Below are 22,275 nucleotides of genomic sequence, written 5' to 3'. Positions count from 1 at the left end.
GGGGTAGAAGGATCGCTATGAGTTCAAGGCCAGCCTGAGACTACTCAGTGAATTCCAGGTCAACCTGGGCTAGAGCGAGACCCTACCTCAAAAAAAAAAATAAAATAAAATAAATAAATAAATAAATAAATAAAATAAAAACAAACAAACATCTAGCCATTCCATCTATAGACAAGCTCCCATTTATGGCCTAACAACTTTTTAACAGTATGAAAAGACAAAAGAAAACACTTACTTCATTCTGAACCTAGCAAGGGATGGATGGGCCTGTTGGATATACCACAGCTTATCAAACGTCAGAAGGGACACACTGAATTTTCCTTCCCTCAAGTGGCTCTTTAGGCGCTGGAAATGACGTCATGGGGAGGGAGGAAGTGTGATGTCAAGCTGGATGCTCTGCGTTGGCCAGTCAGAGGGGATGTAGATTACCAGTGTGTTCTCTCTGAAGATGTAGAGATTGGGTCATGGGACATCAGGGCAGTATAATTTAGAGGGGCCTGGAAATTCTGAGCTGCAACATCCAGAGCGAGTCCCACCTCAGGTTCTCCAGAGGCCAGTCAGCTCCTGGAACCTCAAACCTGGACCCTATGTCCACCTACCTAGCCTGGAAGCAGATCCTGTGACCACTTGGATGCAGACGGCTGGGCTGTCCAGCCAGACCTCGGCCCCTTGAAGGGGTTCTCTTGACCACGGGCCACAGAGAAACTTGACTGCTGGTGTTTCCAACTGTTATGTGTGGAAGGCATCAGGTCATCACAACCACTTCTGTGGCCAGAGATCTCCACCGGAATGGCAAACAGAGCCCAGCAAATAGTACCCAGCAGGGCTGCTCAGGATGCCTCACCCACACACAGGACCCAAAGCCGAGGGTGCTCTTGTCTCATAAAATGACACATAGCTGGGCCTAGTGGGCCCCTGGGTGTGGCACTGCATACCTGTAATCCTAGCACTAAGAAGGCTGAGGCAGCAGGATCATAAGTTTGAGGCCAACCTGGGGCATGTGAAGAGATCCTATCTCTAATAAAAATTTAAAAAGGGGATTCTGGGGCTAGAGAGATGGCTTAGTGACTAAACACTTGTCTGTGAAGCCTAAGGACCCCTGTTTGAGGCTCGATTCCCCCGTACGCATGTAAGCCAGCTGCACAAGGTGGTGCATGTGCAATATCTCTATCACACCTTCCAAGGCCCAGGGTCTACTGAGGACGAGATGGCAGAAAGAATGTAAAAGCCAAAGGAAGGGTAGGACTCCTTACAACATGCTCCCCCAGACACAAAATGGCCTGGATATCGATGATCTCACAGTGCCCGACACTACCTACACAAGACCATCATAAGAGGAGGAAAAGATCATGACATCAAAACAGAAGAGAGACTGATTGACAGGGGGAGGGGAAATGATGGAGAGTGGAGTTTCAAAGGGGAAAGTGGGGGGGGGGGGAGAGGAAAGGAATTACCATGGGATATTGTTTATAATCATGGAAGTTGTTAATGAAAAAAATTTGAAAAAAAATATTTTTTAAATCCCTGACATATCCTCTAGGGTGATTTCAAATCAGCCAGGTATGGTGGCACATGCCTTTAATCCCAGCACTCAGGAGGCAAAGGTAGGAGGATTGCCGTAAATTCAAGGCCAGCCTGGGACTAAAGAGTGAATTCCAGGTTAGCCGGGGCTAGAGTGAAACGTTACCTCAAAATAAATAAATAAATAAATAAATAATAGAGTACTTGAAATCATCTCCAGGGTATTTCCTTTTCTTTTTCTTTCCTTCCCCTCCCCCCAAGATAGGGTTTTACTCTAGTTCAGGCTGACCTGAATTCTCTGTGTAGTCTTAGGGTGGCCTTGAACTCACAATGATCCCCTACCTCTGCCTCCCAAGTGCTGGGATTAAAGGCATGTACCACCACGCCCGGCATCTCCAGGGTATTTCTAAGACCTAACGTAAATGCTATGTGAAGAATTACTGTTATTAGGGGCTGGGGAGAAGGCTCAGCAGATATCTGCAGTGCAAGCAGAAGGGCCTGAGAAGGTCTGACTCTCACCCTGAGTTCAAGCCCCTAGTACCCATATAAACAGCCTGGTGTGGCCGTGCATTCCTGTAACCCCAGACCTGTCGGGGCAGAGACAGGGGAGTGGCTGGGACTCCCTGATTGGCCAGTCTGACCTGGTTTCATGTGGGTTCAGAGAGAGAGATGGCCTCAAAGAAACGCACAGATGAGTGATGGAGAAGGACACCCGTGTTCTCCCCTGGCCTCCTCCCACATGGAGTGCACACATCTGTACACACACACGCATACCACATAGACACACATGTTCACACTAAAAAAAAGGTGCTGTTCGGGATGGAGAGATGGCTTAGTGGTTAAAATGCTTGCCTGCAAAGCCAAAGGACCAAGATTCTATTCCCCAGGACCCACGTAAGCCAGATGCACAAGGTCATGCGTGTGTCTGGAGTTCCTTTGCAGTGGCTGGAGGCCATGGTGTGCCCTTTCTCTCTCTCTCAAATAAATAAATAAATAAATGCTTTTTTTTTTTTAAACAAAAGGTGTTGTTCTATTGTATACTTGTTTCTGTTACTCAGTAAGGGAATAATGTGTATGTCTGCGTGGGCATTTTTTTCCTAAATATTTTCAACACAGAGTTGGTTGAATCTGCAGATGTGAGAGCTACAGAACTGTACACGGCAAACCCTCCCAGCCGCTCCCACACCCAGATCACTGCAGACATCAGCAATGGGTCACATGGCTCCCCTGAAATGGGACCTCACAGCTCCTCAAAGCTACCACTGATCACCCGCCAGCAATGCCGAGAGGCAAGGGGATTTCCGTCCTGACTCTAGCACTTTCGACATGGCTGTCTTCTCTGCACCCCACAACATTCATCAAAAGGCCTCATTCTTGCCCGGAAATTACTGTTAAAAAGAAACTGCTGATGCTAGATATTTGTAGAAGAAAGTAGGTAAACATGGCAACACTGTCTCTTTTGGTTTTGCTCAGAAAGTTCTGACGTTGGAAGAAGAAAAAAAAAACTGCATGAAATAATTCCCCGTTTGGGGAGCAATTACTTATATTAAGAACATTCTTTGAACCCACTCTTTCTCCGCAGAGATTAATGTTTTACATTAAGGCGTAACACACGCTGACTCCAGGGTTTGGCAGAACAGAAATCCTGGTTGTCTTTTTGTGTGTGAACTGTTTATATTCCTTCCCTGTGAGGACTGGAGACCACATCTTCTTTTTCTTCGTCCTCCTCTCCTCTTCCTTCCCTTCCTCCCCCTCATCCTTCTCATCTTCCTTTTCCTCCTCCTCCTCCTCACGCTCCCCTTTTTCTGCCTCCCCCACCCCCTTTCTGGGCCTCCCTGGTCTACAGCCCAGGTCGGGGCCAGACAGATTTCTAGGCCACCATATGGGCATCACATTTAGATTGAAACAGCTGGATAATGGAACAGCTTCCTGACTGCCTCCCCCCAGCACCACCACCACCAAATCCCACAGCCGGATGTCTGTCTGTCTGTCTGTCTGTCTGCGTGGGGAACATGTCTGCAGCTCCCCACGAGACCCACAGGGGAAAAGCCCCACGCACGCATTCTGCAATGGCACGGGTTGGAATACTTCCGGGAAAGACCCTGCCAGAGGGACTGGCTGGGGCTGGGGTCCCCGCTTCTAGCTCCTGAGACAGGGGAACCACCGGAGCTCACATCCCTCCGTGGGGTCTTTCACGCTGGGTGGCCTTAGGCGAGCTGCTTTAAGTCTCTGTGCCCCCCCCCCATCAGCTCGTTGGAAGGAACTGGTGCTCCTGCAGAGGGGTGCTGTGAGGAGCTGATGGACTAACAGGGGTGGTAGCGAACACGCGAACCTGGGTCCGCAAGAACACACCACCAAGGTCCAGGGTCCTCCCTCGGCATCTTCCCTGTTCTGGCTCCAGCGCACCCTATACCTGTCCACTGGGTCCCCAGGACACTCCTGGGACACAGGCCCCACTGTTGTCCCACTTTACAGATGAGGAAACTGAAGCCTAGGGAGTTCAGGAGCCTTGGGCGGGTTGTATGGCTAGTGGATGGTAAGGCTAGGGCCCGGGGGTGCCCCAGGGGGAGCCCAGGCTTGCCCTTATTTGCTGTGCAGATTCCTGGCCATGCAGCTCGAGTCATGCCTGCTTTTACTTTCACAAGTCATCCGGAAAGAAAATAGGGTGTTGGAGATAAAACTACAGGCCGCTTTGATGTTACGGACACCGCCGCCAGGCTTCCCCCCCCCCCCCCCCCCCCCCCCCCCCCCGCTGTTGTCTTAAACCCACAGACACCTTCCAGACACTTCTCGAGCCTGTGGCCCTCTAGGAAACAGGACTTGAAGCAGAGAATCCGAAGGAAAATGCAGGCTGGAGACAGAGTCGCTTGTGCTTTCGCTGATGCTTTGAGACACGGCGTTGCGTAGCCCAGGCTGGTCCTGAGCTCACTATGTAGCCAAGGATGACTTTGAACTCCTGATTCTTCTGCCTCAGGTGTGCACCATGACACCCAGCTCACTTTCTGATGGTATTTTTGTTTTGTTTTGTTTTAATTTGAGAAAGATAGAATGGGCACAAGAACTCTAGGTGCATGGGCCACCTTGTGCGTCTGGCTTTTATGTGGGTACTGTGGAAGCGAACCTGGGTCCTTTGGCTTTGCCAGGAAGTGACTTAACCCTCACTTCTTGTTTTTTAAAGCTCTGTTATCCACAAATACAAGAGAGTGAATTCCAGGTCAGCCTGGGCTAGAGACTCTACCTCAAAAAAAAAAATCACCAAAAATAAATAAATAAATAAATTGTTGCTATGTCAAGACTATAAGCCATCAGCACCAGTCATTCAGGCTGTGACTCTGTGAACTGTGGTCACGGACAACCTTTCCATGCCTCAGCCTCCATGTCTGTAGAATGGGCTGCTAGTGCTTACTTGCGGAGTCTGATGGCAAAGCAAGACCCGGTTCTGAACACACTGCTGGATCCACAGGCTGTGAGCACCAGCCAGATGTGTTCATCATTCCCTCCGTCTGCTGCTGTCATCTGGCAAGGCTGCCTGACCTGGTCTTCCAGTGCACTTGCTACTGAAGCACCCTCCCTAGGGACATGGCTCAGTAGTCAAAGCACTTGCTTGCGAAGCCCGACTGCCCGAGTTCAATTCTCAGCACCCACATAAAGCCAGATGCACAAAGTAGTGCGTGTGTCTGGAGTTTGCCTGCAGCCATAGGAGGCCCTGGTGCTCCCATATTCTCTCTTTTTCAAATCAATCAATATTTAAAAAGAAAGAAACCAGTCAGGGCTGGAGAATAGCTTAGCAGTTGAGGCGTTGGCCTGTGAAGCCACAGGACCCAAGTTTGATTCCCCAGGACCCACATAAGCCAGATGCACAAGGTGGCACATACATCTGGAGTTCATTTGCAGTGGCTGGAGGCCCTGGCATGCCCACTCTCCCTCACTCTGCCTCTTTCTCTCTCTAAAGTAAATAAATAAAAATTAAATTAAATTAAAATAAAGAAATCATTAAATAAAAGAAGACAACAAGTAGAAAAACGAGTTTTGAGGTCAAGCAGAAGAGGGTTCAAGTCCTTGATGCACCACTTACAGTGTGACAGTGGACATGTGACTTAACCTCTCTGGGCCTTAGGTCCTGGGTGTTGATAATCATTATTATGACTGAAGCTCAGAAGAAGAGCATTTGTCTATGGTGCATTAAGACTTGGCTTCCCAGCTGGAGAGATGGCTTAGTGGTTAAGCGTTTGCCTGTGAAGCCTAAGGACCCCCAGTTCCAGGCTCGATTCCCCAGGACCAGCGTTAGTCAGATGCGCAAAGGGGGTGCACGCATCTGGAGTTCGTTTGTAGTGGCTGGAGGCCCTGGTGCACCCATTCTCTCTCTCTCTATCTGGCTCTTTCATTATTTCTCTCTCTCTCTCCCTCTCTCTCTGTCACTCTCAAATAAATAAATAAAAATGAACAAAAAAATTTAAGAAAAAAAAAGACTTGGCTTCCATCATCCAACATCAAAAATAACAATTGTTTTATTCCTCCCTCCCCCCTCCCCCCGCCTTTGGCTTTTTGAGGTAGGATTTCACTCTAGCCCAGCTTGACCTGGAACTCACTATGTAGTCTCAGGGTGACCTTGAACTCACAGCAATCCTCCTACCTCTGCCTCCCGAATGCTAGGATTAAAGGCATGAGCCACCACACCTAGCTTCCTTTTTTTTAACTGTTTTTATTTATTTGCAAGCAGTGACAGACAGACACAGAGATAGAATGGATGAGCCAGGGCCTCCAGCTGTGGCAAACTCCAGACAAATGTGCCACCTGTGCATCTGGCTTTACATGGGTACTGGAGAATTGAACTCAGGTCATTAGGCTGTGCAAGCAAATGCCTTAATGACTAAGCCATCTCTCCAGCCCCTTATCCTTATTTTCTAAGACAGACTGATATAGTCCAGGTTGACCTTGAACTGTTATGTAGTCAAGGATGACCTTGAACTCCTTATCCTCTTGCCCCTATCTCCCAAGTGAGAGATGGCTCAGAGGATAAGGGGCTTACCTGCAAAGCCTAATGACCTGGATTTGATTCCCTAGCACCCTCGCAAAGCCAGATGCATAAAACGTCACATATATCTGGAATTCATTTGCAGCATCTAGAGATCCTGGTGTACCCATTCACTCTCTGTCTTGCTGTACTTGCAAGTAAATAAAGAGATTTTTTTTTTCGAGGTAGGGTCTCACTCTAGTCCAGGCTTACCTGGAATTCACTATGTAGTCTCAGGCTGGCCTCAAACTCACTACAATCCTCATATCTCCACCTCCCCAGGATTAAAGGCATGTGCCATCACACCTAGCCTAAATAATTTTTTCTTTTAAAAAAGGGCTAGAGAGATGACTTAGCAGTTAAGGTATTTGCCTGAAAAAGCCAAAGGACCCAGGTTTAATTCTCTAGGACCTATGTAAGCCAGATGCATAAGGTGGCACATGTGTCTGGAGTTCATTTGTAGTGGCTGAAGGCCCTGGCATGCCCATTCTCTCTCTTTCCCTCCCTCTCTCTCTCTCTCTCTCTCTGTCTCTGTCTCTCTCTCTCTCTCCCTCTTTCTATCTCTCTGTCAAATAAATAAAATAAAATATCAATTAAAAATAAAACTGATGCATGCAGGGCTGAAGAGATGGCTCAGCAGTTACAGGTGCTTACTTACATAGCTTGCCATGCCAAGTTTAATGCCTCAGTACTTGTGTGAAGCCAGAGGCACAAAGTGGCACAGGTACCTGGAGTGCCAAGAGGCCCTGATGCTGATGTGCCCCTATTCATATAACACAAATAAATAAAGGAATACAAAAATTTGGGGAAGATGGTTCAGTGGTTAAAGGCACGTGCTTGCAAAGCTTGACAGCCCAGGTTTGATTCCCCAGTACCTATGTAAAGCCAGACACAAAAAAATGACATATGCATTTGGCATTCATTTGTAAGAAGCCCTGGATGCCCATACACACACACATGCATGCATGCACACACATGCAAATAAAAATAGTTTTTAAACATGCTTTTTTTTTAGGTAGGGTTTCACTCTAGCCCAGGCTGCCCTGGAATTCATGTGTAGTCTCAGGGTGTCCTTGAACTCATGGAGATCCTTTTACCTCTGCCTCCTGAATGTTTGGATCAAAGGCATGCACTACCTTTGTTTGAGAGAGAGAGGACAACAGGCAGATAGAGAGAGAGAATACACGTGCCAGGTTCTCTAGCCACTACAACAAACTTCAGATGTATGTGCCACCATGTGTATCTGGCTTTCGTGAGTACTGGGGAATCAAACCTGGGTCCTTACACTTTGCAGGCAAGTGCCTTAACCACCAAGCCATCTCTTCAGCCCAACGAAAATATTTTTTTGAAAGGTGAATAGGGTCTGGGGAGATTGCTCAGTGGCTAAAGGTGCTTGCTAGCAAAGCCTGATGGGCAGGGTTCAATTCCCCAACACACATGAAAAGCTGGATGAAAAAGTGTTATTCTGGAGTTCATCTGTGGCATCAAGAGATCCTGGCCTCCCTTAGTTTCCCACCAGGAATAGATGGTAAGACCTTATTGCTAAAAACTCCACATACTTGGGCTGCAAGGCCACTGAGAAATCCTGCTGGAACTGAGCTGATAACCTCCTCCATGCAGACCAGCTGAAAGAAAGCTGGAAGAAGCCATTCTGCATGCAGTTCAATGGGAAAGAGAGAAATCACCAGTGAAGATATTCAACAGTGGACAGTGCAAGACTTATATTTGACCAGCCAGGCCAAATGAGCCAATGGGTGCAACAGTGGCACATCTGTCATGGTGGAAACCAACTGCCCTCTAATTGGACTGGAGGCCCGCTCCATGGGAGGGAATACATCCCTGATACTGAAAACTTAAAACAGGGGTACTCATGAGCCCTAGGGGTGTAACGTCTGCTGTTATCTGGCTAAATGTATATACTATGCTTATCAAACTGTCCAGTAAGCACTTCTCTTAATATTCATACCCTTATATTAATACTACTCTCACTTTTGGTAGAGAATCTTCTCTTTTCAGATGACAGTGACATTGGGTTAACTCAGAAGGCATCATTGTGATGGGAAGAAGTGATAGGAGTGCTCAGCACTGCAATATCTCTATTACACCTTCCAAGGCTCAGGATCTAATATAGAAGAGGTGGTGGAAAGAATGTAAGAGCCAAAGGGAAGGATAGGACTCCATACAATGTACTCCCCCAGATACAAAATGGCCTGGATGTCCATAATCTCACAGTGCCTGACACTACCTGCATAAGACCATCATAACAGGAGGAAAAGATGATGACATCAAAATAACTTGTTTTCATGGGAGCAAAGAAACCAACGTTTGCACTGGTTATGTTTCTGCGCAGCAAACTTCACCCGCGGATGCCTGCGTGTCTCATCTGCTGGTGCTCTGGGCATAGCAAGGAGCATGGCGGTGTCGTCCAGGGGCTGCAGGGGGCCATCCTGGCATCTTGTCAGAAGGAACTGCTTCCAGGCTGTCCCTGCAAGGGCTGCAGCTGCCGCCTGGGCTCCATTCCTCCTCTTACCTTTGCCCCCTCAAAGGCCAAGGCCTGTTCTACCTCAACTTTCCAATTTTATTTTTTTAATTTATTTGCAAGCACAGAGGTGGGGAGAGAAGGGGGGGTGCCTGGGCTTCTTTCCACTGCTAACAAACTCCAGCTGCATGAGCCATTTGGGGTACTGGGGAATTGAACCAGGGCCATCAGGCGTTGCAAGCAAGCACCTTTAACCACTGAGCAGTCCGTCCAATGCTGCCCCCACCTTTATTTTTATCTATCTATCTATCTGTTGGGTTTTTGTGGTTTTTGTGTTTTTTTTTGAGGTAGGGTTTCTACTCTAGCCCAGGCTGACCTGGAAATTACTCTGTAATCTTGGGCTGGCCTCAAACACACAGTGATCCTGTTAGCTCTGCCTCCTGAGTACTGGGATTAAAGGCACATGCCACTATGCCAAGCTCCCCACCCTCTTTTTTAAAATGTTGTTTATTTATTTATTTTTGTTTGCTTTTTGTCTTTTCAAGGTAGGATTCTCACTCTAGCCCAAGCTGACCTGGAACTCACTTTGTAGCCCAGGCTGGCCTCAAATTTACAGCGATCCTCCTACCTCAGCCTCTGGAGTGCTGGGATGAAAGGTATGAAGCCACCACACCCTTTTGTAAATAGGGTCAGGCTATGTAGCTCAGGCTAGCCACAAATCCAAGAACTTCCTGCCTTGGCTTCCTCCATAATGGAATTACACTTATTTCTTTTTGACACATAATGTATAAAACATATTTAAACATATAATGGCTTCTCCTGTGGTCAGCGGCGTATCAGTCTCTCACATCACCAATGCGAAAACCAGCCCTCAGAAGAGAGTTTTGTTTTTGATTTTGTTTTTGTTTGTTTGTTTATTTATTTATTTATTTTCCCTCTCTGAGGTCACACAGTGAATCCAGCGAGAACTAAGCACTGAACCTAGGTCTCTCTACCCCCTGGTTGATTCTGAAAACCTCAGGTTCTTTTAAACAGACACTTGTCTTATGGAGAAGCCAACTACTTAGCATTCCCAAGGGACGAAAAACTGGTTCTCTGTTCAAACTTTCTTTAAAAATTAGTTCAGGGCGGGTTTGCTGGTGCACGCCTTGAATCCCAGCACTGGGGAGGCAGACATAGGATCGCGGGGAGCTCGCAGCCAGTCTGAGAGTGTATAGTGGATTCCAGGTCAGTCAGGGCTACGGTGAGACCGTACCTCGAAAAAAAAAAAAAAAAAAGAAAGAAAGAAAAACAAGTTGGAAAAAAAAACTAGCTCAGGGGCTGAGGAGATAGCAAATCAGTTAAAAGCACTTGTTTGCAAAGTCTCATGTACTGGGTTTCATTCCCAGTAGACCCAGAAGTCAGATGCACAAAATGGCACGTATGTCTGGAGTTCCTTTGCAGTGACAAGAGGCTCTGGTGCGGGCTGGAGAGATGGCTTAGCGGTTAAGCGCTTGCCTGTGAAGCCTAAGGACCCCGGTTCGAGGCTCGGTTCCCCAGGTCCCACGTTAGCCAGATGCACAAGGGGGCGCACGTGTCTGGAGTTCATTTGCAGTGGCTGGAAGCCCTGGCGTGCCCATTCTCTCTCTCTCCCTCTACCTGTCTTTCTCTCTGTGTCTGTCGCTCTCAAATAAATAAATAAATAATTTAAAAAAAAGAGGCTCTGGTGCACCCATTCTCTCTCTGTCTGTCTGATTGCAACTAAGTAAATAAATAAATAAAAACTAGCTCGCAGGCAAAGACTCAGGAGCATTCAGGAGAATGAGCAGGATTGCCATGAGGTTAAGGCTACAATGGACTAAATACTGAGTTCAGGGTTGGAAAGATGGCCTAGCAGTTAAGGCGCTTGCCTACAAAACCAGAGGACCCAGGTTCGATTCCCCAGGACCCATGTAAGCCAGCTGCACAAGGGGTGCACCCATTTGGAATATGTTTGCAGCAGCTGGAAACCCTGGTGCACCCATTCTCTCTCTTTCCCTGCCTATTTCTCTCTCTCTCTCTCTCAAATAAATAAATAAGGGCTGGAGAGATGGCTTAGTGGTCAAGCGCTAGCCTGTGAAGCCTAAGGACCCCGGTTCAAGGCTCGGTTCCCCAGGTCCCACGTTAGCCAGATGCCCAAAGGGGCGCACACGTCTGGAGTTCGTTTGCAGTGGCTGGAAGCCCTGGCGCGCCCATTCTCTCTCTCTCCCTCTATCTGTCTTTCTTTCTGTGTCTGTCGTTCTCAAATAAATAAATAATGAACAAATAAAAATAATTAAAAAAAAAAACAAAAAGATCAATAAAATAACCAAACATTTAAGACTGACTCAGAGACACCCACCCATGTGAGTGCACTTGAGGTCCTTGGGGACAGGACATGCAAGCTGTCCCATCCCAATGGGTTTTGCTCCCCTCCCAATGGGACACTCCTGCTCACAGCAGACCTGCCCACATCATTCTGGGCCTCTTCATGAAACAGCTAGGCCTTTATGTCCTTTTGCAGTTTGGCAGCAGACAATAAGCCTCAAGTGCCTATTTTTAGAAATAATTTTCTGGGCTGGAGAGATGGCTTAGTGGCTAAGCGCTTGCCTGTGAAGCCTAAGGACCCCGGTTCCAGGCTCGGTTCCCCAGGTCCCACGTTAGCCAGACGCACAAGGGGGCGCACGCGTCTGGAGTTCGTTTGCAGAGGCTGGAAGCCCTGGCTCGCCCATTCTCTCTCTCTCCCTCAATCTGTCCTTCTCTCTGTGTCTGTCACTCTCAAATAAATAAATAAATAAATAAAATTTAAAAAAAAAAAAAGAAATAATTTTCTGACATAACCAAGGAGAGCTGGGCAAGAACTTAAGGGAAAGGAGGTCAGAGACCAGCTTCAAGTCAGCAGCTGTACCCTTGGCCTGATGTCTCTACCCGTCACCGCATCCTTCCCCACCTCTTCAAAGACCCGAGCAGTCAGCAATTTTAAGTCTGTACCGTATGATCACATGGCCCGAGCCTGTCCCACCAGAGCCTCATGTGACTTGGCTACTGGGACAGCCAACTAGCTCCATATGGACCACGGAGAGTCAGGCCCAGGAATTGTGTTCCACTCTGTTTCAACCAACTCCCTGCACCCACAGGAGCAGATCTGCTCAAAGGGTCAGGGGTCACAGAAGGAAGCTGAAGGGAGTGATGGGAAGACAGAGACCAGCCCTGAGAGCGTCATCGCCACCACTGCTGGACATGTCACCCCCAAGCTATTCTATCACATACACTTTGTCCTCACGCTAGCTGGTTAAACTTAATTGTAATTTTTTGTTTGTTTGTATTCAAAGTAGAGTCTCACTGTAGCCCAGGCTGACCTGGAATTCATCGGGTAGTCCCAGGCTGGCCTCAGACTCCTATTATAACCATCATGCTTGGCTAACCTTTTTTGTTCTCTTTATTTTTTCCTCTTGTTTTCAAGGTAGGGTCTCACTCTAGCCCAGGCTGACCCGGAATTCACTATGTAGTCTCAGGGTAGCCTCAAACTCACAGTGATCCTCCTACCTCTGCCTCCGAGTGCTGGGATTAAGGAAATATGCTACAATGCCTGGTTTGGCTAACTTCTTAGCTTTTTTTTTTTTTTTTTTTTTTTTTTTTTTTTTTTGGTTAAGCCACTTAAAGTTGCAAACAACAACCCAAATTTTCTATCACCCAATTCTCATGGCATCACTGTATAGACTTATTGTTTTTGCCATGTGTAACTGCCTCCTTCTACTATTGCACAGGCAATCATATCTTCATCTTTCTTCTCCCCAGGTTAGGTGGCGGCAGGAGCTCTATTTTCATCACTGCCTGGAACCATACCTGGCACGTAACAGGCACTCAGTAAATACTTTAAAAATAGTTCTTAACCTGGTCGTGGTGGCGCACGCCTTTAATCCCAGCACTTGGGAGGCTCAGGTAGGAGGATCACTGTGAGTTGAAGGCCAGCCTGAGACTACATAGTGAATTCCAGGTTAGCCTTGGCTAGAGTGAGACTCTCTACCTTTGAAATAAATTGTTTTAAAAACATATTTTTTAACATTTTATTTTTACTCATTTATTTATTTGATGGAGAGAGAGAATGAATGGGCATGCCAGGTTCTCCAGCCAGTGAAAACAAACTCCAGATGCATGCACCACCTTGTGCATCTGGCTAACGTGGGTCCTGGAGAATTGAACCTGGGTCCTTTGGCTTTGTAGGCAAATACCTTAACCACAAAGCTATCTCTCCAGCCCCCAAAAGTATATTTTTTTAATGAGTTTGGTGAAAAACTATTCAACAACTTAAAAATAGAACAGTTTGAGAGCATATTTTATTTTTAAAATTTTTATGTATTTATTTATTTGAGAGAGAGAGAAAGAGAATAGGCATGCCAGGACCTCCAGCCACTGTAAATGAACTGCAGATGCATGTGCCACCTTGTGTATCTGGCTTATATAGGTTCTGGGGAGTCAAACCTGGGTCCTTAAAGTTCACATGCAAGTGCCATAACTGCTGAGCCATCTCTCCAGCCCTAAAAGAAATTTTGTTTGTTTGTTTTTCAAGGTAGGGTCTTGCTGTAGTCCAGGCTGACCTGGAATTCACTATGTAGTCTCAGGGTGGCCTCAAACTCACAGCGATCCTCCTACCTCTGCCTCCCGAGTGCTGGGATTAAAGGCGTGCACCACCATGCCCGGCCCTAAAAATATTTTTAATATTTTATTTTTATGTATTTATTTGAGAGAGAGAATTGACATGTCAGGTTAAGTGCCTTAACTGCTAAGCCATCTCCCCAGCTCAAAATATTTTTATTGTATTAGACTTATTTGAGAGACAGTGGGGGCGGGGATGGCCACTGCAAAGGAACTCTAGATGCAGGAATGAGAACCTTTGCAATGGGACAATAACCAGACCTGCATGAACCTTGCCCCCACTTTATAGATAGGGAGGCTAAGCAGTTTAATGTTCCGGAGTAACTGTCCCAGCTGAGCAGATAGTCTGCACTTATATGGAAGCCTGAGGTTCAAAGTCCACTGCTTTTACGTGACAGTCCTCCGAAGTGCCCATATCAGCCTGACGACAACAGAGTCACCGTGGCAACTGTGAAGTACTGGAGGCTTGCTGCTGCCAGGTGAACACTCAGCCCTCTGCATAAATTTCCCTCTTGAATCCGTATTATCCCCATGGGCAGGGGAAGAAACAGGTGCAGAGAGACCCCAGCCATACAGCCGGAAGTGAGCAGAGCAAGTGTGGCTGTGAGAGGCTGCTGGCCACTATCCCCTCCCCCCTTGTTTTGCTGCCAGGGCTTGCTTCTCAGTGTAGACAATGCACATCCACAGTTTCCTACAGCAGCATCAGGGGAAGGTAGGTATATTTTATTTCTTCATTTATTTAGAGAGACAGAAAGAAAAGAGGGACACACACACAGAGAGAATGGGCACTCCAGGGCACCCAGCCACAGCAAATGAACTCCAGATGTATGCGCCCCTTGTGCATCTGGCTTACCGTGGGTACTGGGGAATCGAACCTGGGTCCTTAGGCTTCACAGGCAAGCGCCTTATTCACTGAACCATCTCTCCAGGAATGAGTACTTTTTTCCTTTCTTTTTTTTTTTCTCAATTTTTATTAACATTTTCCATGATTATAAAAAATGTCCCATGGTAATACCCTCCCTCCCCCTCCTTTCTTTCTTTATTTTATTAATTTGCAAGCAGAGAGAGAGAGATAGAAGAGAGGCAGAGAGAATGGGTGCACCAAGGCCTCCAGCCACTGCATACAAACTCCACATGCATGCACCACTTTGTGCATGTGGCTTTATGTGGGTTCTGGGGAATCCAACCCAGGTCTTTAGATTTTTCAGGCAAGGGCCTTAATGACTTAGCCATCTCTCCAGCCCATGTGTGCTTTTTAAAAATATGTATGTATGTATATATTTACACACATAGATAAAGAGAAGAGAAACAGACAGAGTTAGAATGGGAATACCAGAGTCTCTTGCCACTGCAAATGAACACCAGATGAATGTGCCACTTTGTGCATTTGCCTTTATATGGGTACTGGGGAACTGAACTTGGGTCCTTAGTCTTTGAAGGCAAATGCCTTAATCACTGAGCCATCTCTCTAGCCCCGGAATGTAGGTTTTAAGGTGCCTCCTCCCATCTTGAGCAAACTGAACATTGTTGGGACTATTTGTGATGCTTGCGGCTGTGTAGCCATCTTGTGACTACAAGACAGCCAATAACATGCTGAGATAGTGGGAAAGAAAAGAGAAAGAACCTGTGTCTTCAATCATAAAAGAATATTGTGGGGCCGGGGGTAGTGGTACACGTGTTTAATCCCAGGACTCACGAGGCAGAGGCCAGCCTGAGTCTACAAAGTGAGTTCCAGGTCAGCCTAGGCTAGAGTGAAACTCTACCTCAAAAAAAAAAAAAAAAAATGTTGTGGGTTTGTGTCCCTTCTGGGGTGCCAAAAAATGTGTCCAAGGTGGGTGTGGTAGCTAACAGCTGCAGAGTTAGGAGCATGCCCTTAATCCCAGCAACTGGAAGGCAGAGGTAGGAAGATCTCTTTGAGTTCAAGGCACTCTGAGAGTACATAATGAGACCCTATCTCAAAACAAACAAAGGCTCAAGTTGGGCTGGGGATGTAGCTCACTTGGTAGTGAGGAAGAAATCCTGGGCTTCTGGGAATTATATAGTTAATTAAGAAACTGAGAAACTGCACAGTTGCCTGTGGGTGGGCTGGAGCTCTGGGAATGTGACCTAGGCATTTACAAATGGTTACTTCTCTACAATAGTTTACCAAGCAGCTCTCCTTGCTCCTCCCCATCTCAAAAGCTCTCCTGGTTACTACTAAACTTTCAGTAGACAAGCAATCATTTTAGGACACTTTCAATTATAGCTGGAATCAGCCCCAACATACTTAAACCCCCAAATTCAGCATTCTGGTGAGTTTGGCTCCCACACTGATGGCTGCTGTTCTGCTTGTAGTAAAGCCTGCTGTTTCTGTCTTTGCTGTAATTCTGATTCCTGTACAATAAAGCCTGTTGCATTCATTCCTCTCACCAACCTTGTGGATTGTCTCGCAGACTGAAAACAATAATGCTTTATGTATTTGTTTTATTTTTTTAATCTTTTATTTATTTATTTTTGGGTTTTCAAGGTAGGGTCTCACTCTAGCCCAGGCTGACCTGGAATTCACTATGTAGTCTCAGGGTGGCCTCGAACTCACCGTGATCCTCCTACCTCTGCCTCCCGAGTGCTGGAATTAAAGGCGTGTGCCGCCATGCATGGCTATTTATTACTGAGAGAGAGAAAGAGGCAGATAGAGAGAGAGAGAATGGGCACGCCAAGGCCTCTATGTTGTAGAAACTCTCTGGAAAGTTCACTCCAATGCCAGTATGAGGGGAAGTAGAGAAGTTTATTCTGGGGGTGGGGGGAAGCTTGAGGGAGCCCTCCAAAGAAGCCCTGGTCCCCGAGCTGAGATTTTATTTCCATTTCATAGTTTTCATTGCCAAGGGGAGGGGTAAGTGAACAAATAAAATGTGGCAATTGCATATCAATCATTTCTGGAGTCAGGCCACCCTAACAATGAACTCCATTTGACTTTGCTTTAGCCTAAACTGTCTTTCCTCCTTATCACCCCTCTGGGCTCTTTTCAGGACAGTTCCTTCTTTGGGACTTTTCCATCTGCTGACAAAGATAACTTTTACCTCCTCAGCAATTAACGCTCTCTCTCTCTCTTTTGTGTTTTTTTTTTTTTTTTTTTTTTGGCTTTTTTTGTTTCTTTTTTTTGTCTTTCGAGGTAGAGTGTCACTCTAGCCCAGGCGGACCTGGAATTCACTATGCAGTCTCAGGGTGGCCTCAAACTCACTGTGATCCTCCCTCCTACCTCTGGCTTCTTGAGTGCTGGGATTAAAGGTGTGCAAAACCATGCCTGGCCCCTCAGCAATTGACTCTTACAGTAGTAACTCAGTGAATCAGTTCATCTTTTAGCATCTTTTCTACCACATCTAGCTACTGCAAACAAACTCCAGACACCTGTACCCCCTTGTGCATCTGGCTTATGTGGGCACTAGGCACTCAAAACTGGGTCCTTTAGGCTTCATAGGCAAATGCCTTAACTACTAAGCCATCTCTCCAGCCCTTTTTGAATTTTTTTAAAATTGTTTTATTTGGGGAAAGTGATTCTTACAAAAGGGCGGCTGGAAAATGCAGAGAGCTCTGCAACAATTACTTGTTTTCTCTTAACATGAGAGAATGGGTGGGTTCCAAGGACAATCAGGAGCATCTCTCAAGTCATTTGTAGGAAACAGAACAATAAAATGCAAGAGTGAAGGGCTGGAGAGATGGCTTAGCGTTAGGGCGCTAGCCTGTGAAGCCCAAGGACCCAGGTTCGATTCCCTAGTACCCACATAAAACCAGATGCACAAGGGGTGCATGCATCTGGAGTTGGTTTGCAGTGGCTGGATGCCCTGGTGCACCAATTCTCTATCTGCCTCTTTCTCTCTCTCTCTCAAATAAATAAATAAAATTTAAAATTAAAAATATGAGCCGGGCGTGGTGGCGCATGCCTTTAATCCCAGCACTCGGGAGGCAGAGGTAGGAGGATTGCCATGAGTTCAAGGTCACCCTGAGATGACAGAGTTAATTCCAGGTCAGCCTGGTCCAGAGTGAGACCCTACCTCGAAAAACCAAAAAAAAAAAAAAAAAAAAAAAAAAAAATTAAAAAAAATATATATATTAAGAGGGAATACATGCCTGGTACTGAAAACTTATGATGGGAGAAGTCATGAGCCCTAGGGTCTAATGTCTACTGGAATCTGGCTATATGTACATACTATGCTTACCAAACGGCCTGGTAAGCACTTCTCTTAATGTTCATACCCATATATTAATGCTACTCTCACTTTTGGTTAGAGAGGCTTCTCTTTTCAGATGGCAGTGACCTTGGGATGACTCAGAAGGCACCATGGTGCTGAGAAGAAGTGACAGAGGAGTGTTCAGCACTGAAATATCTCTATCACACCTTCCAAGGCTTAGGGTCCATTGAGGAAGAGGTGGCAGGAAGAATGTAAGAGCCAAAGGAAGGGTAGGACTCCTTACACCGTGCTCCTCCAGACACAAAATGGCCTGAATATCTATGACTTCACAGTGCCTGATACTACCTACACAAGACCATCTTAATAGGAGGAAAAGATGATGACATCAACATAAAAGAGAAAGCCACGTGGTGGCTCACACCTTTAATCCCAGCACTTGGGAGGCAGACGTGGGAGGAGTGCTTCAAATTCAAGGCCACCCTGAGACTACAGAGTGAATTCCAGGTCAGCCTGGGCTAGAGCAAGACCCTACCTCAGAAAACAATAAAATAAAATAAAATAAAATAAAATAAAATAAAAGAAAAGAAAAGAAAAGAAAGACTGATTGAGAGGGGAGGTGATATGATGGAGAGTGGAGTTGCAAAGGGGAAGGTAGGGGAGGGAATTACCATGGTTTATTGTCTATAATTATGGAAGTTTTCAATAAAAAAAAATTTAAAGTATTAAAATGTGGGCTGGAGAGATGGCTTAGCGGTTAAGCGCTTGCCTGTGAAGCCTAAGGACCCCAGTTTGAGGCTCGATTCTCCAGGACCACATTAGCCAGATGCACAAGGGGGCACACACATCTGGAGTTCATTTGCAGTGGCTAGAGGCCCTGGAGCACACCCATTCTTCCTCCCTCCCTCTCTCTTTCTCTATCTCTGCCTCTTTCTCTATCACTCTCAAATAAATAAACAAAAATAAAACAAAAAAAATTTAAGTATTAAAATACAGTGGTGAAGCTTCCCATCAAAGAAGTCTTACAACTCAACATTAGCTTGTCTTGTGGGTGACCAGCCCACCCCTTTAGCAGGAAAGTGTTACTTATTACTGAAAACCAATTGTGCCACTACAAGAAACTCCTTAAAGCATAGTTTTGAATCCTTCTGTCTGTCTACCTACAAAGCTCAGGGGTGGAATGAAGAAGATGCACACAAAAGCAAACACCCACACACCCTAATAACACGGGCTTAGCAGTTAAAGGGCTTGCCTGCAATGACTAGTGACTTGAGTTCAATTTCCCAGTACCCACATTAAGCCAGATACACATGCATTTGGAGTTCTTGTTTGTTTATTTTCTCCCTCCCAAAGTGCCTGGACTAGAAAGGCTAGTCCTTAAAACATTAAATTTGGGCTGGAGAAGATGGCTTAGCGGTTAAGGCGTTTGCCTGCAAAGCCAAAGGATCCCAGTTTGATTCCCCAGGACCCATGTAAGCCGGATGCACAAGGAGGCACGTGTATCTGAGTTCATTTGCAGGGGCTGGAGGTTCTAGAACACCCATTCTCACACACTCTCTCTCTCAAATAAATAAATAAAATATTTATTTAAAAAACATTAAATACAACAACCCAGTGTTGGTAAGTGGGATAAGCAGGTCTTTTAACCTCTACGGGCTGATCCCATTTCTCTATTACAGACAGACCATTAGCACTGCTACGTTAACAACTACTGATAGACTGTTGGTCCTTTAAGGTCTACCTGCCGACAGAGGCTGACACAGCTGTACTCTGATTACTGATCAGCAAAGCCTACTGCATGAGCTTGTGGATTGTCTCCCAGAATGGGAACAACAGTTCTTTACAGCTCCCTGGGTAAGCATCCGTCTCAGCAAAGTTCAGCAAGAGCTGAGGGCTGCTCACCCCAGATTCAGTAGCACGCTCAGAGCCCTGGATTAATCACCGGTACTGGGTAAAATCTGGCATGGTGGCCCAAACTATAATCCCAGCACTAAGGAGGTGGAGGAGGAGGATCAAAAGCCCAGGGGCCCATTCTTGGCTACATGGTAAGTTTGAGACTAGTCTAGGATACATGAGAACCTGCCTCAAAAAAACAAAAAACAGGGCTGGAGTAATGGCTTAGCTGTTAAGGTGTTTTCCTGCAAAGCCAAAGGATCTCGGTTCAATTCCCCAGGACCCACGTAAACCAAGAAGCACAAGGTGGCACATGTGTCTGGAGTTTGCATTGGCTGGTGGCCCTGGCACACCCATTCTCTCTCTCTTTCTCTATCTACCTCTCTCTCTCTCTCTCTCACTAAAATAAATAAATAAATAATTTAAGAAACAAAACAAAAAAAAAAAACAGTTAAAACAAAAAAAGGGAGGGGGGAGAAAAGAGAAAGGGAAAGAGAAAGAGAGAGCGAAAGAGAGTAGGCATGGGAAGGAGAATGAGGAAAGAAAAAAATGAAAAAAGTTGGGGGGGCTGGAGAGATGGCCCTTACTTGCAGAGCCTAATGGCCAGGTTCAATTCCCTTGTACACATATAAAGCCAGAGCACTAAGCTGCTCAGGCGTGTGAAGTTCATTTGCAATGGCAGGAGGGCCTGGCGCCACCATACTCTCTTCCTCTCTCTTAAAAAATTAAATACATAAATAAAACTAAAAGTTATTGTTTTATTTGAGAGAGAGAGAGAGAGAGAGAGAGAGAGACAATGAGCGCACCAGGGCCTCCAGCCACTGCAAATGAACTCAGATGCATGTGCCACCTAGTGCATCTGGCTTACGTGGGTCCTGGGGAATCAAATCAAACCGAGGTCCTTTGGCTTTGCAGGCAAGGGCCTTAACCACTAAATTATCTCTCCAGCTCCTCACTCTCTCTTTCTGCCTCTCTAATAAGTATATATATATTTATATATATATAAATTTTTTTTTGAAGAAAGAGCAGGGTGTGGTGGTGCACGCCTTTGGGAGGATCACAGTGAGTTTGAGCCCCACTTGGGCTACAGAGTGAGTTCCAGGTCATTTTTGGTTAGAGTAAGACCCTACCTCAAAAAAAAAAAAAGAAAAAGAAAAAAGAAAGGAAGAAAGACTTGGCCTACATGAGGGCTGGGGCTAGGGTAACAGGTGTGTCCACAGCACAAAAGACATTTTGTCCCGCGGCAGACCCTGAAAGCCTGCTTCTGGCTTACCAGCTCTGACATCTGGCTGCAGTGCCCTGTGGACCAGTGACAGCTAGCCAGGCAGAAGTAAGGGAACCGGCGACGCTAATCCCACCGCCCAGGGTAGGCTCAGCAAGGCTGGAGCACGGTGCGGATGCGCCAGATGGTGAAGCTTAGCATGCCCCTTCCTGCCCTGGATATTCCCAAGAGGCCCAGCCAGCCAGAGCAAAACCCCACACGTCCTCAGGGGACCCTGGCTTTCTCTGCTGGATCTGCAGCTTGCGCTGTGGGCAGCATTTGGTGGTTTTCCAGAGCCCTGGTGAGGAATCCTGGAGTTTGGGGCTTGGACACCCCAAAATAGGCAAAAACCTGGGGAGGGCTGTCCCAGGAAGTGTTTATTACTCCTGTGAATTTTCATTTTCCCTTCCTTTGTTTTTTTTTAAATATTTGTTTAATATTTTATTTATTTATTTATTTTTTTTGAGAGAAAGAGGCAGAAAAAGGGAGATTGAAGGAGAGAGAGAGAATGGGTGCACCAGGGCATGTAGCCACTGCAAATGAACTCCAGACATATGCACCACTTTGTGCATCTGGCTTACGTGAGTCCTGGGGAATCAAACCTGTGTCCTTTGGCTTTGCAGGCTAACGCCTTAACCGCGAAGCCATCTCTCTAGCCCTTTTCTGTGTTTTGTTTTTTTTGCTTGTTTGTTTTTCTTTGTTTTGTGGTAGAGTCTCACTGTAGCCCAGGTTGACCTGGAATTCACTGTGTAGTCTCAGGGTGGCTTCAGACTCACAGCGATCCTCCTACTTCTGCCTCCTAAGTGCTAGGATTATAGGTGTGCGCCATTCCCGGCATGTGTGTGTATATGTATATGTATATGTATATGTATATGTATATGTATATGTATATGTATATGTATATATGATTTGATAAACCACATCAAATGTGAACATGACAGGTAATTCCATAATGGAAAAGCCCCACATGCTGCCAGGCAGAGAGAGAAGCATCTTAAATTGGGTGGATGAGTTGCACTCAGGAATAAAAAGGCGAAGTGGCGCACGCCTTTAATCCCAGCACTCAGGAGGCAGAGGTCGTGAGTTCGAGGCCACCCTGAGACTCCATAGTGAATTCCCGGTCAGCCTGGGCTAGAGCAAGACCCTGCCTCGAGAAAACCAAAACAAACAAACAAACAAAAGAATGGGTGACTGCAGGCCTGTGATCCCAGCACTCTTCTGACGAGGTGGAGGCAGGCAGATCAGAAGTTCAAGATTAGGCTGGAGACATTTGCCTGTGTAGTCTAAAGAC

This window comes from Jaculus jaculus, chromosome 13, assembly GCF_020740685.1.
Source record: "Jaculus jaculus isolate mJacJac1 chromosome 13, mJacJac1.mat.Y.cur, whole genome shotgun sequence".
NCBI classification, from domain to species: Eukaryota; Metazoa; Chordata; class Mammalia; order Rodentia; family Dipodidae; genus Jaculus; species Jaculus jaculus.
This window is presented reverse-complemented; position numbering follows the sequence as displayed.